Source organism: Triticum dicoccoides, chromosome 4A, assembly GCF_002162155.2.
Source record: "Triticum dicoccoides isolate Atlit2015 ecotype Zavitan chromosome 4A, WEW_v2.0, whole genome shotgun sequence".
Classification (NCBI taxonomy): Eukaryota; Viridiplantae; Streptophyta; class Magnoliopsida; order Poales; family Poaceae; genus Triticum; species Triticum dicoccoides.
Window position 1 is genome coordinate 732453680 of NC_041386.1, and position 14539 is coordinate 732468218.

A 14539-nucleotide genomic window follows, 5' to 3' on the forward strand; every position below is an offset into this window, starting at 1 on the left:
CCAAGCGCCGCTGCTCCACCCTCTCCTGTGCCCCTCGATCCCAGATCCCCATCTCCCTCCCTCCCTCCCTCAGATCTCGATCCGCCACCGCCCACCATCGATGACCCTCACCATAGACGAGATCGAGCTCCTCCCTCCCTCCCGTTCTCCACTAGCCTTATCCACTCCGAGCCAACCAACCACTCCGTCCTTGGGATTTTGTCGCGCGGCGCGTCGTCTCGCCGGCCCGGCGACCACAGGCAGGCAGTCCACGGCCAGGATGGCGGCGTGCCACGCCACGACCACGTACGCGCACGACACTCCGCGCCTCCCCTCCCTCTCCTGCGGTCCATAACATATGCGCTCCTCTCCTCTCCTTGGGTGACATGCAGGGCTCGCGCGGGAGCAGCGCACGGCGGAGGCCTCTGGAGGAGAAGCGGGAGGAGCCCAGATCCGCAACCGCTTCTACGTCGGGGCACCTTCTTCCGCGTCGACGCCTACGGGAACGTGCTCTACCTCCACGCCGACGCCGCCTCACCCCTCGCCTGGGACGTCCACCACTGGTTCCTCTGCGCCAGTAAGAAGGATTTTACTACATGTTCCTTGCTGTTTCATGAATCCACCACATGGTTCTGAACTCTGACGAACGGTGGATGGATGCTAGGTTTTTGTCGATCTGCAGGCAGGGCAGGTTCAGGGCTAGTGTTACTCACCGATCTGCATCTTTCAGTGTGTCTTCCATGATCTTGCCTCTGTTTTCCAATGGTACGGCTTCAGGCTCCTCCCCAGTATTTCATTGTGTTGTTTCTTCAGTGCTCACTAGTTGCTAGTGTTCGACTGCTACCAGTGGCTTAAGATTAGTCTTTTATAATTGTTTTCTTGAGGATGAGTTACTGGGGCTGTTCAGGCAATGACTCCAAATTATATGTGTTTTCTTGAGGTTCGGGTGGTGGACGTAGATCTGCACGATGTGCTTGGATAGCAGATCAGCCCGGAGCTCCGGGGCCGCCTTGCCCTGTCCTGCAGCTACAACAGCAATGTACATGAACTAAACAGTAGTAAAATTACTCCTGTTTTTGAACGTGGACGCAGCGAGTCAGATGTGAAATGGGTTGCAGGTGTGGCTGGTCGGCGACAGGCTGACAGCACGGGAGCAGGAGAAGGCGGAGTTGGGTTGCAATAGAATCCCAACAGGACCGACGCTGAAGGACCTGGACATGTGCTTCTTGACATTCCATTGCTTGGCAACACCTTCCAAGGGTAAAAACACCAGCACCTGCACCCTGTTTCTAGCGCCATACGAAATGGGGAATTTATTATTTTGCCTTCTGCTTACACAACACCATTATTATAGACGTGACCTGTACATTGCAATCCTCCTCCATTGCTTCATATGACGCTAACTAAACCCTCTCGTTTCAACTTGCAAATAGCCATCCCACCACACCAGCATGCCCCGGCTTCGAGGGAATCGGCCACTTCACCACCACAACGGGCAGGCTTTCCCTGCCCGCCTTTGGGCTGGCATCCTACAAGCTTCGTAGCTCCCTGTGGGCGTCCAACGGTGCCCCGGAGCAGGAGAGTGTCACGTCACTGATGCAGGAGGCGAACAACTGGCTCCGCTGCGTACAGGTAGACCACCCGGACTTCCGGCTCTTCGTGTCCCACTTCGGCGCGACGTGGAGATGACTGCTCTGTTGTAAATTTCCTTTTTGTGTCTGTGTTAGTTATATGATGATGACTGTGTGTTGCCAAGTCTGAACTCAGCTGACTGTGCATTGAGCACAAGTCTGTTCTCTATGGCACATAGTGCAGCGCCCCTCTGCCGTGGGGGTTGTATCAGTTAAAAAAGGCCTGCCTGTATTGCGGGCTTTGACTACAATTTCTTTGGTAGACAAGCATAGATATCTGACAATACCAACAAGCATGCCATGCATTGTTCAAGCTTGATTATCCACCCCAGTCTAGCTAGCACATCATCCAAGGTTATGCTAGGTTGGTTGGTTCAATGACACTGAGGAGAGAAATAGAAATACGAAGAATAGGGGAAGAATGAGGGAATAGGTTCTGTTTTTGTTCTGTCTTTTTTCTCTTCCCGATCTAAACATGTTGAAGGCTCTGTTTTGTGCAGGTTGCTCTCATGAGGAAAAGTTGCGGCTACAGGATGCCCTCCTCCTCTCCTCCACCCCCTGACATGGTGAGCTCCACCCCTCCTTCTACCCCTTGTAGATCTGATATGAAGTGGGCATTAGTTGCAATTGTTATGGCCACAACATAGCAACATTGTATTGGTTCAGTTTTTATGCATAATTCGATTGTGACTGTGCTGTTTGATGCTGCTTGCCTCATCTATTTTTCATGTCTTGTGTGAAATCTGTACCCTACTAGAAGATGCCACCATCAAGTTAATAATAACACTAATGATCATATGATTCTAGTCTAGAGATACAAATAACATTAGTTAGGTCCATGGATACATGGATTTTCACACACAGCTAGCAGCCTAGCAGTGTTAGCAAAGGATGCCAGTACAATGTTTATGTCATTCATTTATATTGAAGCAAATAGTAACTAACTGTCATGGGCTTTTTATTGTGGAGCTCCATGAACTTTTTTGGTCGATTGGCTCTCCAAGTTCCTGAAGAACAAATCATACAACCATTATCTTGTTGATTGATGCAGTTTCTCACCTTTTTGCTGCTGATATATAGTTCCTTGCTTGATTCTGGATACTATTAAGTTGAAATAAAATTGTATGGGAAAATGATCACTAAACTAAGGAGGCTTAACCTGATAATAACTTATTTTACGTCAATAGCCTACAATGTTGTCTTGGAGTTTATTGTCCAAAATAATACCTCTACTTTTTGTGTCCTTCAGGAATGCGTATCCATCAGGACAACTCAACCCCTCCTCCTCTCCTGTACAAGAATGTGAGATGCTGCGCATGCAAGATCTGAGCCAAATGGCATATTGTAATCTTTTTATTGCTGGTTTTTATGTACGATGTCATGAAGATGTACGTTTGAAATGTTGCTTTGATAGCAAAATTGTATTCCTGTGTACATGCTGCTTTGACAGCAAAATTATGAAAATTTCTCAACAATATATATGTGCAAAATTGTATTCCTGTGTACTGCGCCTGAAAAGGCTACAGCCAACTGATAATGACAACTGGGACCCATCTGACTAGTGGACCCTTCTTTTGGAAAAAAAAAAGAAAAACTAAATTCGTTTAGACAGAAAGGCCACAACCCAACAATAAAAAGGCTGCAATATTGGGCTTGGCCCATGAACCCGACCAAAAATTGACAGACAAAAAAAACACAAATAGGCTGAATTGTTGGGCTAGGCCCAAGTAGAAAATCGAATTGGACCGGGCTGAATCTTGTGCCACATCAGCTTGCCACGCTGGATGCCTACATGGACTGGGGAGGCTACTAGTGACCAAAACGCCACAGTAGGAATATTTTGGTCATAAACGTCCATGACCTTCTCACAGAGAAGGTCGCTATAGTTAGTTTACGACCCTCAGCTTTTGACCTTCTATTTTTGGTCACAAAAAGGTCGCAAATGAAAAACTATGACCTTTCAGTGACCAATAGTGGAGGTCACAAGATAGCATATTTCTTGTAGTGTGAATCAGATAATGATTAATCAAGCATGATAACTAATTAATGATATTGAAACAAGAATTAAAGAGATGGTAGCTAGCTAGTACTACTTAATTACTTACCTTTGGTCGATGCCAAAACAACTTTTGTTTCCATTCGCCTGGAGTCACCGCGATGAACTTTGCCCATGCCCTGCCCGCCAGCAAAGAAAATTAATAAAGGGGTTATTAAATAGTTCATATCAGAAAATGACGAACTAATAATAGGCCGAGATATATATAGTTAATAATGATTGAAATTACCTGTTGACTATCCCCTTCACGATGGTGAAGTCACTTTCTTCTTTAGTTAGCGAGTCCAGTAATTCAACTTTTCCTTCCTCAACTTTAATGTCTATCAAGACCCAGTGCCAACTGCATGCGCACACGTTTGCATGTCTTAAATAAGCGGGCACGTGCATAAAATTAATTAACTACCGTAAACCGTATACACTTAATTATTAACATCTAGCTAGCTAGTAAGCAAAAACAGAATTTGTAGTACAAGACAGTGTGACTCACGGGAAGTTGTAAGGAAGTAGTATATCTTCATTGCTATTGAGGCGCTTCAAGAACTCTACCATGTTGGCCTCTACACCCGCTTGATAAAATGGAAACTTCCATATGTCCTCATTAATGGTATTTGGGTCAATGAACCCAATGCCATAGCGTCCAGATTTTTTCATTTCATACATCTTCATCCTGCATATAATACCACAAAAAAGAATATAGTGAGGATAATTACATGTAATGATTGATCAAAATTATCACTACATAATTAGCTTGAGACTTAAATTACAGAAAGAAATCACTTACAGACAATAGCAACTAACGATAGACTTGTCGAGTGCGTCTTGATTGAATAACTGATATAGTTCTGAATACTCAATGGACAGAGCTTTCTCATGGTAATAATACTCCTTCTTGACATTCACCATGAGGGACACTCGATTGGAAATCTTGGTCATGTTCATGTACCATGGATGCAATTCATACATTCTCGTTGGGAGGTCCTTGACCTTGTCTGGATGGACGAAAGGTTGGCCCCAGGCATATTTCCATTTTATTTCTGATTCTTTAAGCAGAGACATGGGCTCGATTTCGAGGAGTTGTCCAACAGAGATCTTGAGCATTTCAGCCTGCATTATATACTCCTCCGTTATTACCACATCGCCCTGCTGGGGAACGCTAACGGTTTGCCCACAATAATATTTGGTGCGCGTACTCCTCTCATGTGTTGTTGGCACAACAAGCGGGGGATCTCTTGCGCCACCTGTTCTCCCAGCTGGGGAATGGTTTTCCCACATTTTTTGCCAGCTGCTTGTTGGCTCGAGCTCGAGCTCGCTTCCTTCCGTAGACGTGCTCGATGTAGCTTTCTGATTTGACGCTCATAGTCTGAGTCAACAGGCTTGGGAGCTGGTGCTCTAGCCATATGAATGAAGTGGCCAATCGTTTTCTCAGGCACTTTCTCCTTTGGCGGCGGTGCCGGCTTCGGTCCAAAATGGGCGTCCACTTGGGCCTGCACTATGGCTGCGTTTTGCTCCTCGGTCATGTCGTAAGGCCTCTGAGGAAGAGGAGCGAGGCTTGGACCATATTTATATCGCTTGTCTCCGCCTGTACTTCCTGAACTACCTCGACTCGTACCTCTACGCAGCAAAGCTGCAGCATGTCTCTTCTGCGATTGCTAAGACGGCGGAGACAGCTGATGTGGAGTTGGACCAGGAGGAGTGGGCTGACGATGTGCCGGACTTGAAGCAGGAGGTGTGGCCTGACACGGTGCCGGACTTGAAACCGGAGAAGTGGCATGACGCTGTGCCGGATTTGAAACCGGAGGAGTCAGCTCACGCGTTCGGGGACTTGGAGGTGGTGGCGGACTTCGAGGAGGAGTCATCTCATGCGTTCGTGGACTTGGAGGAGCGGGAGTCTGCTGACTCGGTGGCGGACTTCAAGGACTCGGCAGACGACGCGGTGTCGGTGGACTTCGAAAGATGATGCAATCCTTTCTCCATAGGATGATACGATGTATGGCCTGTCCCAGTGTGCGCTCGTCTTCACCTCCAGGAATGTCAAGCGTTGGCCCCGAATATGGGTCCACCACTTCATCAACCATGACACGAGAATAGCCCTCTTGAATCGGGATGCAATGGTAGGTTGCTTCGGGGGTAACTGGAAAAGCAACACCGTCCGCCACCTTCATGGATATGTTCTTAATTTTGGAGTGTAGCTCACAGTTAGTGTTTTCTATGATGTCATCCACAGGGTATGTATCCAGCAGTGTGTCGCCCGGGGCAGAACCAACGCTGCTTCTCGGCATGGATGGGATGGTGCTATCCAATGCTGGACGATCATCCGCTTGCTGCTGCCGCTGCTGAGACCCCCTTTCCTGGCTAAGTGAGTCGATCTGCTGCTGCTGCTGGAATTTGAGTGCCAGGTCCGCGTGCCTTGCTTCTAGGCCTTGAGGACGTTCTGCGTCCTGCTTCCTCTGCTCCTCCTCCAGCTTCCTCTTCTTCTCCTCCTCCATCTTCTTTCTTGCACGGGACCTATAGTCGTCATTCCAGTCCGAAAAGCCCTCATACCAGGGAATAACACCCATGCCTCGTGTTCGTCCCGGGTGTTCAGGATTTCCTAGGGCGCGCGTAAGCTCGTCATTCTCTCTGTTGGGCGTGAACACCCCCTCTCGAGTTTCTTCTATTGCGTCAAGTATCTTTTGTTCGGCTCCTTTTAGACTTGCCTTCTTCGAAACCAGGCATGTCTTCGGGTCCAACGCCCCCCCATGCGCATAGAACCAAGTTCTGCACCTGGGGGGCCAGCTCCTAGTAATCAGAGTGACCCCTGCACCCTCCATCTCTTGCTCAGACTTATCCCACTTAGGCAATCCCACCGCGTAGCCACCTGGACCCAGCCTATGGAACTGCGTCTTTCTTTCGGCATTTTCCTTGTTTTTCATCGACCGTTCCTTAGATAATTCTGAATCCTTGAAGGTCACGAAATCATCCCAGTGTTCTCTTTGCTTCTCCAGTGTTCCCTTGAAATCTGGAGTCTTCCTTTCATTAGCGAGGTAGTTGGCCCATACAGTTTTTTTGTGGGTGTTGAATGCAATTGCCATCTTCTTAAGAGCAGCGGCCTTGACTTTCTCCATATCTGCTTTAGTGAAATGATCAGGTAGGGTGAAATGTTCCATCAGAGATTTTACCAGGTCTTCTTTGGCTCTGCCATCGACCCAAGTAACACCTGGACGTTTAGTCTTTGGATCTTTCCATTCTTGAATGGAGATCGGGAGTTTGTCCTTCACAAGAACTCCGCACTGACGAGTCCACTTGTCTGCAACGTTCTTAGCCGTGAGGGGTTCGCCACTAAGTTTGGTGGATTCGATGTGGTACTTTACACCATCCTTCAACAATCTGCCCGGGTCTCGCTTTGTCTTGCTGTCTGTAGAAGCAGATTTGCTCGATCCGGAGGGCTGAAAGAAGAAAGATCGATTCATTAATATATCTTCAATAAAAAAACATGTGATGATCACCAGGATGCATGCTTATATAAATATATACCTCACCGGAAGTCTTTGTTATTTGAAGATCAGCATTGTCTGTGTCATCACTAACATTGTCTGTGTCATCATAATCATAGTTCATGACTTCATCAGCTCGGTCGTCGATATCGAATATCTTTTCGTCACCCTCTCCGGTATTGTTCAGATATTGGGAGCCGTCATCATTCAGATCATCTAGCCTCTGAGGGCTGCGTATGATGTCGAACAATTCCTCTTCTCTCTCTGCCGGTATTGTCCGCCATAGTTTTTACTTTACTAATTAATGCAGAAGAAATATAAAACTATTTAGTATTGAAATTACAATGCATGGATGCAATTAATCAATAAGGAAAAACTGAATCTCGAATACATCGTCTCGAATATATAATCTCGAATACATCATCGTCTTAATATATATAATCTCGAATACATCGTCTCGAAAATTATGTATCGAATACATCGCTGGCTTGGTATCTAATAAAGATGGAGTACTACAGAAGAATCTAGGGCGCCACTCGCGGTTCCTGGGGCGGGGGCGGTGCACTCTCTTTAGTACCGGTTCGTGGCACGAACCGGTACTAATGGTTCGCCACGAACCGGTACTAATGAGAACGGCCGGCTAGCCGTTGGAACCGGCACTATTGGACACATTAGTGCCGGCTCAAAATCAAACCGGCACTAATGTGTCTCATATTAGGTCCTTTTTCTACTAGTGTACCAACACACCAGACCCAGGCTCGGGCTGTGACACTCTTCCCTGCCGCCGTCAGTCCGCTCACCCGTGACCATTGCTGCCGTCAATCCCCCAGCCCCCGCTACCGGGCGACATCACCTCCGCCCCCACACCGATTTCCTCGTCGACCCGCCACCGACCCCAGCCGCCCGTCCGCGGGTTCGACCACTACGACGGCTTGAAGCTTCAGCCTCAACCGGCGACCCTCGCCGGTGCCGACGCCAACACCTCCTCCGGCCCCATCCCCGCCTGGGACCTCATCAACAGGACACCCTCTTCGACCTCATCCTCTCGTAATCAGTCATTCCCTTCCAGAAGATAAAGATTAAAATCATAGGATATGCACGTACCTAAAAATGTATCAATATATCTCCACTATTAAAGGGGATCAAACATTTGATGGTTCGACCTCCCCTCGGTTCAACCAACTTGTTCTATCCCCATCTCAAAAAAAAAACTTGTTCGATCCACCCGCCTACACCTCGTTGGATAACCCAACTCTCCACCCCTGCTCGTACGTGCAAAAAGGATCTCCTCCCATGATCCCACCCATCCCCGCACGAAAGAAAAATGGACGCGTCTAGTGGGCGGCCGGCCGCCCTGGGATCGCTAGCCAGCGGCCACCCGAAAAAAGGAAACCACCTGGTCCCCCCTCGAGCGAAAAAGAGGAAACAGTCCACCTGGTCCCTGCCCGTCGGAGCCAAAAAGGCAACTGCCCCGCCCACCAGCTGGCCACGGGATCACGTGCACCCTCCTCGCCAAACGTGCACCCTCCTGGCCGCGGGATCACGTGCACCAGCTGGCCGCGAGATATGCCCAGGTTGCAGAATCCACGCCATCTCTCGCCCCCACGCCTCAGCCCCACCGACGCTGCCTTCTTCTTCTTCTACACGCCAGAAACAGATCCAAACGCAATCGCCCCCAGCCCTTCTTCCTCCTCCTACACAGCTGCCATGGGAGCCCCAAAGTAGAAGGAGCTGCTTCAAGATCTAAAGGGCAGGGTGGTCAGAGCCATACCAGGCAGTAAGATCGAGCAGGTAAGCCCCCTCTGCACCTCTTCGCTTCCCCCTTCTCCATGGATCCATGGAGAATCTGCTTCAAAAAAGAGGTGAATCTGGCACATCACACCAGATGTTAAACATGCTGGATGTGTTAAACATGCCAAAAACTACCACCTGGATGTGTTAAAAACAAGCCAACTAAAAACGAGTTATCTGGCCAATTAAAACATGATTAAAAGCCAACTTCTAGTTATTATTTGCAAAATGAACAGAAAATTGACTGCCCAATGCTTTGTTGAACATGTGCAACGAAAAATTCATAAATGTGCAACTAAACATGCATCCCAGCCAACTGAACATGTATCCTGGCCAAATAAACATGTATCCTGCCAACTAAAAACATATATCTGGCAATACATGTTTCTGAGTGAACACTTTGGAAAAAATGTAGTATATGTGAAAATAAAAAACATGTTTTCTGGCCAACTAAACATGCATGTTGGCCAAAAACCGATGACCAACTAAGACATCTATTCTAGGCAACTAAGACATCTATTCTAGCCAACTGAATGCATTAACTGTCCAACTGAACATGCATGTTGGCCACAAAACTGAAAAAATGCAACCTGGCTAGCTGAGACATCTATTCTAGCCAACTAAAAGCATTGAATGTCCAACTGAATATGTATGCTGGCCAAGTGGAAATCCTGGAAATTGAGACGTCTATTCTAGCGAAAACCAGAAATCTGTAGTGCAACAGGAAAAACATAGGAACTTTTGTCCATGGCTAATGAAGCCACAAACCATATTAACATATTCACACACAAATCTTGTCTCACGCATATATTCTGGTCCCACACCTATTGCAAACCATATTAATATGTTCAAATATACCAGATCTAGAAACATAAACGGCGATGAAAAACATATAACTATAATCTGTCCTCCAATTCTTCTTTCTTCTTTCACCTGGATTTTCCTTCTCAAATGTAGCATCCAATTATGTGCAGAAAAATCTGAAAAGAGCTCCTTGCGAAATGGAAACCTACAGATCATTGCAACAAAACAAAAAGGGAAAAGGGTAAGCAAAACTCTGTAGCAAAAAGAAGTCATGCTCTTGCCAGTTATTTACTGCAAACTGTGCAACTAACATAACAACTCTGTGCAAACAAAAAAATTCATAACTGTTATAATAAAAGAATATGCTATGGTCATGTTGCTTTTAGGTTGTTTTGAAACACAGTTTTTCTGTGGTTACCAACTGATGGCATCAATTTCTTCTTTTTTTATATGTGCAGGGAGTGTGTGGCAGCATCCAAAAACAAGGGAAAAAATGCTTGATCTCAATGAGTTGCCTCCAGATCTCAATGAGCTTCCTCATGATATGGATCAGCAGCAACCCAGCATACAACAAGGAAACTGCACAGAAAATGGTCGATCTGTTTACTACACGCAGGCAAGTCGTGATGGTAACCCTACGGGCCATGACAATGTGGCAGGCCAGTCATCAACCCGTGGTGCCCCTGTAGTGATGTCTTTGTAGTCAGAGAGCCATACTCTTGATGACACAGGAACCGAGGCAAATGTTCCTGGTCCAACCAGGACTGAGCTAGAAGCTGGGGCTTTTGACAGAGTTGTGCAAGTAGAAGAAGGAGAGGATGAGGCTGGTTCTCAACCTATGGAACCCTATGTTGGCATGAGGTTTGACAGCCTTCAAATTGCTAAGGATCACTACAACAGTTACGCACTACGGATGGGTTTCTCTATCAAGATGAACACCTCTAGACGGACACCCCGCACCAATGAATTGATAAAACAACAGTTTTGCTGCAACAAGTTCAAGAAGCCCAAAGCTGATGATGGAGGAGCTGAGGCTCCTCCTTACGTGGACCCTATTCCAGATCCAACATCTGTTAACAGTGATGAGGAGATGGAAGAAGAACCTCCAATATTTGCTGAAGAGGATGCTGGTACTAGTAAGAAGAAGAAGAAGCGCAAACGTGAGACAATAAAGCAGACTGAATGCAAGGCGAAAATGTTGGTGAAGCTGATAGATGGGCGATGGGAGGTGACGCACTTTGTTCGTGACCACAATCATCCGCTCGTGAACAAACCTTCATTGTCCAAATACTTGAGATCCCACCAAGGCATCTCACCTGATGAAAAGGAGTTTCTGCGCATCTTGTATAACTGCAACTTGACTACAGGTGTGGTGTTTTTCTATATCCCTTGAAGAATTAAGTTTCCCTCTAGGCAGTCCAGTGTGCAACTATTATGGTACTACTGTGCAACTGAAATGGCTTAACTATGCAACTGCTGTCCAACTTCCCATGCTTTTTATATATCACTTTGGGTGCTTCTTGTGCAACTAGATTGTCTTTACTGTGCAAATACACAATGTCCTGTATGCAAAAACTGCAAAGTGTTTTTAAAAAGGTGCAGCTAGGTGTCCATTTCCTGTGATTATCTTCTGTGCCAACACGTGTCCTATTACTGTGCAGCTGGATGTGCGCATTTGTGCAACTAAAAAAAGGATATACTGTTTGTTTTTGTATTATGCAGGACGAATGATGCATGTAATGGCAGAGTTCTATGGATCTGAGATGATGGTGTCGTTCGGACCAAAGGCAATAACAAATCTTTGTACAAGTTTCCGTAGAGATGACACAAAGGAGGGTGATCTGATTGAGACAATTGCGCACTTCAAGGATATACCAAAAACCGATCCAGACTTCTTCTATAAGGTGAAATATGATGAAGAGGACAGAGTTGTCAACATATTTTGGGTGGACGGCTTAGCTCGAAAAGCTTATGTGGAGGCGTACCACGATTGCATATCGTTTGACACCACCTACATGACCAACGTGTACAATATGCCGTTCGCGCCCTTCATAGGAATAAACCGACATGGCCAATCTTTCATGCTGGGTTGCGCGTTTATGAGGCAGGAGTTGGCATCGAGCTTTGATTGGGTCTTTGGAGCATTCCTAGAGGCTATGGATGGCAAACCTCCTGACAACTTCATCACCGATCAGGATGGTGCGATGAGGCAGTCAATACAGAGCATCTTTCCAACCACCGTGCACCGTTGTTGTCGATGGCACATCATGAAAAAGGCTCAGGAAAAGGTTGGTTGGTTGCTGTGCCGGAATCCAGGACTCTCTGATGATTTCAACAAGTGTGTTGACTTCAGCTTCACTATAGACGAGTTTGAGCAGAATTGGGCTGGGTTAATGATCAAGTATGAGGCTATGGCACACACGCACTTTGAGAAGTTGTACGAATACAGGTCAACTTGGGTGCCGTGCTACTTCAAACACAGGTTCTTTCCCTTCCTCCAGTCTACACAGCGTAGTGAGGGGTTCAACGCCGTCCTCAAAAGATATGTGAACCCACACAACTCAATGTTGAACTTCGTCAAGCAATATGAAAAAATACAGAACCACATCCTTGCCAAGGAAGGCTGCAATGATTACAGGACACAACACCTTGAGATTGAGTTGTGGTCCAACTTCCCAATAGAGAAGCAAGCTTACAAAACCTATACTAGAGACCTTTACCGCAAGTTTAGAGAAGAGTTTGAGCTGATTGGACGTTATAATGCATTCCAAGTTGGTGCTGATGTGTTTGAGCTCAGACCGAACCAGGAATTTGTTGCGAAATATGGTTCTCGAAACTACTTGGTGCAGGCAAGGGTGGAGGAGCGTTCCTATTTGTGTGAGTGTTGTAAAATGGACAAGGACGGCATCCTCTGTTGCCACATCCTCAAGGTGTTCACCCATGTTGGCGTTGATGTCATACCGGAAAGGTACCTGCTAAGACGGTGGACACCTACTGCTGTACCTAGTGCGCCAGGGACTGGTTATGAGAAACCGGATGAAATGCCTCCTCAATCAAAGAAGCAGATAAGGGAGAGGAACATGATATACGATTTTCGGAAACTAGCAAAGTTTGCGAGTGGTTCTGATCCAGCACAAGCTATTGTATACAAGCATATGCGTGCAGCACGTACCGAGATCGGCCACCTGAACAAGTCCAAGAAAATGAAAAAACCGACTGCTGCAACGGGGCCATCAGATGATGGCAACCCTCGAGGACCTCCTCCACCTCCAGGCAGCAATCAGGGGGCTCATCATCCAGGTAATTACCTGCCCCAACTCCTGATCTAACTAGGTGTGTAACTTCAGTTGCACACATCATTGTGCCCAGTTGCACACACCATGGTAGCCACTTGGACAAGAACATACTGTCTAGTTGCGCACGCTGTGTTAGTTCACGCATCAAAGATAACATAGCTAACTTATTTTTTCCAGTTATGCATATGTGTGATGTCAACACTCAAGGACCTCCTCCCCCTCCTGGCTGTACACGGCATCCTCCGCCACCTCCTCCCCCGCATGCTCCTCCCAATGGCCCTGCAGGCAGCACTCAGGGGGCTCGTCATCTAGGTAATTACCTTCCCCCAACTCCCCATCAAGCTAGGTCTGTAACACCAATTGCACACATCATGGTGCTCAGTTGCACCGAACAGGCTACCTAGTTGCGCATGCTGTGTTAGTTTGAGCATAAAAAAGATAAACACAACTGACTTGTTTGTCCTGTTCTGCCTATAGGTGATGCCAACCCTCAAAGACCTCATCCCCCGCCAGGCCCAACTAGCAGTGCCCTTTGTGCTACTCCCAATGGACCTACAGGCAGGACTCAGGGGGCTCATAACCCAGGTTAGTACCTTCACCGACTCCAAAACAAAAACTAGGGTGAGTGACTTTAGTTGCACATATCATAGTGCCCAGTTGAACAGAAACATGCTACCTAGTTGCGTGCGCTGTGTTAGTTTGAGGATCAAGCTAAAAATCTAACTTGTTTTTCATGTTCTGCCCATAGGCGACTACAATCCAAGTACCATGACAGGCCGTGCTACTGCAGGTGTTTTTTTCAACTTAACTTGCACACAGCAACCAGTTAGTTGCACAAAAATGTACTGTGTGGTTGCACAGAACATCAGTGCTGGTTGCACAATAACAAAAATACTAAACTTTTTATATGATTATTACACAGGTGATCGTGACGGTCCTACTGCCCCGTTGGAGGCTGCATCCCATGCACAAGCTTCTGATGATTTTGTGCCCAGGGATCCTCCAAGGTCTACTACAAAGGGTAGGGCAAAGAGTCGACGGTACAAATCGGCGCTGGAGCTACACCCAAAGAAGAAAAACAAATGCAGCCAGTGCCAATCTACAGAGCACACTGCTGGTGTGTGTCCACAGAGGCTCCTATGATTCTGTTTCCTCATTTGTAACTTTGGAACAAAAAAGGAAAAATAATGATGTCTTTTTTAGCAATGTTGGGACCAAGTGGACACATTCAGCATCTATGATTCCTCTTTATCTAATTTATGCTGCTTGAATTAGTTCATGCACTGTGTAAAAAAAAGTTGCTATTTGTGCCTTTGTTGGCAACTGGTTAAATATTTAGTTGTTGAACAATTGTATATCCAGTGCTCCTAATGTATCAACAAAAGTGATGATATTGAGTTGCAAACGCAATTACTAGCATTGTGCAACTACAAAATCTACTTAATAAAATTGTACAAACCAGAAACTTCCTCCATGGAGCAGAAAAAAAATAGTACTGACCTACTCCTT

The 14539-nt window shown here is 46.6% G+C and overlaps 1 pseudogene; it reads left to right on the forward strand.

Annotated features, from left to right (window-relative positions):
• The first annotated feature begins 259 nt into the window (after nt 1-259).
• On the forward strand, nt 260-14173 carry LOC119284304 (annotated as a pseudogene).
• Nucleotides 14174-14539: the final 366 nt, after the last annotated feature.